The sequence below is a fragment of the Aegilops tauschii genome, chromosome 2 (genome assembly GCF_002575655.3).
Source record: "Aegilops tauschii subsp. strangulata cultivar AL8/78 chromosome 2, Aet v6.0, whole genome shotgun sequence".
NCBI lineage: Eukaryota > Viridiplantae > Streptophyta > Magnoliopsida > Poales > Poaceae > Aegilops > Aegilops tauschii.
The window spans coordinates 73,775,440-73,778,262 of record NC_053036.3 but is presented as its reverse complement, the minus strand read 5'-3'; positions in this window follow the sequence as shown (position 1 = coordinate 73,778,262).

Sequence of the window (2,823 nt, the reverse complement as noted above, 5' to 3'; positions counted from 1 at the left end):
CAGTAAAATTCCTATGCAAGTAGATCATGAAAAGAATGTTTTAGGTGCTGGTTATATTGTTGAATTCATTCATGATGCTACTGAAAATTATTATGAGGGAGGAATGTATGCTTGTAGGAATTGCAATAATATCAAGTTTCCTCTCTATGTGCTTAAAATCTTGAAGTTATGCTTGTTTTGCCTTCCGATGCAAGTTGATTCTTGTTCCCATAAGTTGTTTGCTCACAAAATCCCTATGCATAGGAAGTTGGTTAGACTTAAATGTGCTAGTAATATTCTTCATGATGCTCTCTTTATGTTTCAATTCTTATCTTTTATGTGAGCATCATTGAAATCATCATGCCTAGCTAGGGGCGTTAAACGTTAGCGCTTGTTGGGACGCAACCCAATTTTATTTTAGTTTCTTGCTTTTTGGTTATGTTTAGGAATAAATAATCCATCTAGCTTCTGTTTAGATGTGGTTTTGTGTTTTAATTAGTGTTTGTGCCAAGTAGAACCTTTGGGAAGACTTGGGTGAAGTCTTTATGATCATGCTGTAAAAAACAGAAACTTTAGCGCTGACGATATTAGCTAAAACGTTTTACTGGAGAGTGCTATTTAGTTGATTCTTTTTGAATATGATTACTAGACAAATTACTCAGGTCCAACAAGTTTTTAAGAATTTTTGGAGTTCCAGAAGTTTGTGTTTGATGCAGATTACTATAGACTGTTCTGTTTTTAACAGATTCTGTTTTCTGTGTGTTGTTTGCTTATTTTCATGACTCTATGGATAGTAAAATAGTTTATAAACCATAGAGAAGTTGGAATACAGTAGGTTTAACACCAATATAAATAAAGAATTAGTTCATTACAGTACCTTGAAGTGGTATTTTGTTTTCTTTCGCTAACGGAGCTCACAAGATCTTCTGTTAAGTTTTGTGTTGTGAAGTTTTCAAGTTTTGGGTAAAGATTCGATGGACTATGGAATAAGGAGTGGCAAGAGCCTAAGCTTGGGGATGACCAAGTCACCACAAGGTAATATTCAAGGACAACCAAGAGCCTAAGCTTGGGGATGCCCCGGATGGCATCCCCTCTTTCGTCTTCGTTCATCGGTAACTTTATTTGGAGCTATATTTATATTCACCACATGATATGTGTTTTTCTTGTATCGTCATGTCATTTTATTTTGTTTTGCTTGCTGTTTGAATAAAATACCAAGATCTTAAATTCTTAAATGGGAGAGAGTCTTCACATAGCTACATAATTATTTAACTACTCATTAATCTTCACTTATATCTTTTTGGAGTAGTTTGTCATTTACTCGTGTGCTTCACTAATATCATATGAGTAAATGGTTGAATGAATTGAATATCATAAATCTGAAATTATATATGTTTCATATGCTTATCCCATGGGGAGTAATGACTTTACATATAAGAAGTAGAGGTGATAAATTCATTGAAGGTTAGCAAACATTGTATTGGTCACTTGAACAATTCATGAAAGAATATTGAAGGAAGAGAGATTTCACATATACATATACTACTCTTGGACATCTTTTGCAATTGTGAGCACTCATTAAAATATGACATGCTAAAAGGTTGATGTTGGACAAGGAAGACAACGTAATGGGTTATGTTTTCTTATATCTGAAATAAAGTATATTGTCATGGATCGCCCAACGCGTCGAGCTTGCCTTTCCGCCTCATGCTAGCCAAATTCTGTGCACCAAGTAGAGATACTACTTGTGCTTCCAAACATCCCTTAAACCAGTATTGCCATGAGAGTCCACCATACCTACCTATGGATTGAGTAAGATCCTTCAAGTAAGTTGTCATCGGTGCATGCAATAAAAATTGCTCTTTAAATATGTATGATCTTTTAGTGTGGAGAAAATAAGCTTTATACGATCTTGTGATATGGAAGAAATAAAAGCGATGGACTGCATAATAAAGGTCCCTATCACAAGTGGCAATATAAAGTGGCGTTCCCTCGCATTAAGATTTTGTGCATCCAACTATAAAAGCGCATGGCAACCTCTGCTTCCCTCTGCGAAGGGCCTATCTTTTACTTTTATGCGAGAGTCATGGTGATCTTCACCTTTCCTTTTTTTCATTTTATCCTTTGGCAGGCACCTCGTGTTGGAAAGGTTCTGATATATATATCCAATTGGATGTAAGGCATCATGAACTATTATTGTTGACATTACCCTTGAGATAAAAGGTTGGGAGGCGAATCTATAAGCCCCTATCTTTCTTTGTGTCTGATTAAAACTTTGAACCCATAAATATGGCGTGAGTGTTAGCAATTGTGAAAGACTAAATGATAGTTGAGTATGTGGAGTTTGCTAAATCAAAGCTCTAATATAGACTCTTCCTGAAAATAAGATGAATTGTAATTGTTTGATGACTAATAACACGGTTTGTTAGTTTTCAAGAAAGTTTATGATCTATAATTTAACATGTGAATAGCTTGTTACTTGATCATGAGAAGCTTTATGAGATGAGCTACTGTTATGATATATAATGATGCTAGAAAAGGTGATTGAAATTATCATTGATCAAACTTATGCACCTGCTAGCATTCACACTTCATAAATTATTTCTTTTATCATTTACCTACTCGAGGACGAGCAGGAATTAAGCTTGGGGATGCTGATACGTCTCCAAAGTAAGACCCTACTCTTGCTTTAGTGGATTGATGGTGAAATGGGAATGGTGGAACGCAGTACACTTTGCCCGGTAGGGTTGCCGTAGGGCAGCAGTCACTGTGCGCGTACGGTGGTCTGGGTTCCTCAACTTTCGAACCCTTCCTATGGGTGCCATGGGCCTTCTTTTATAGATT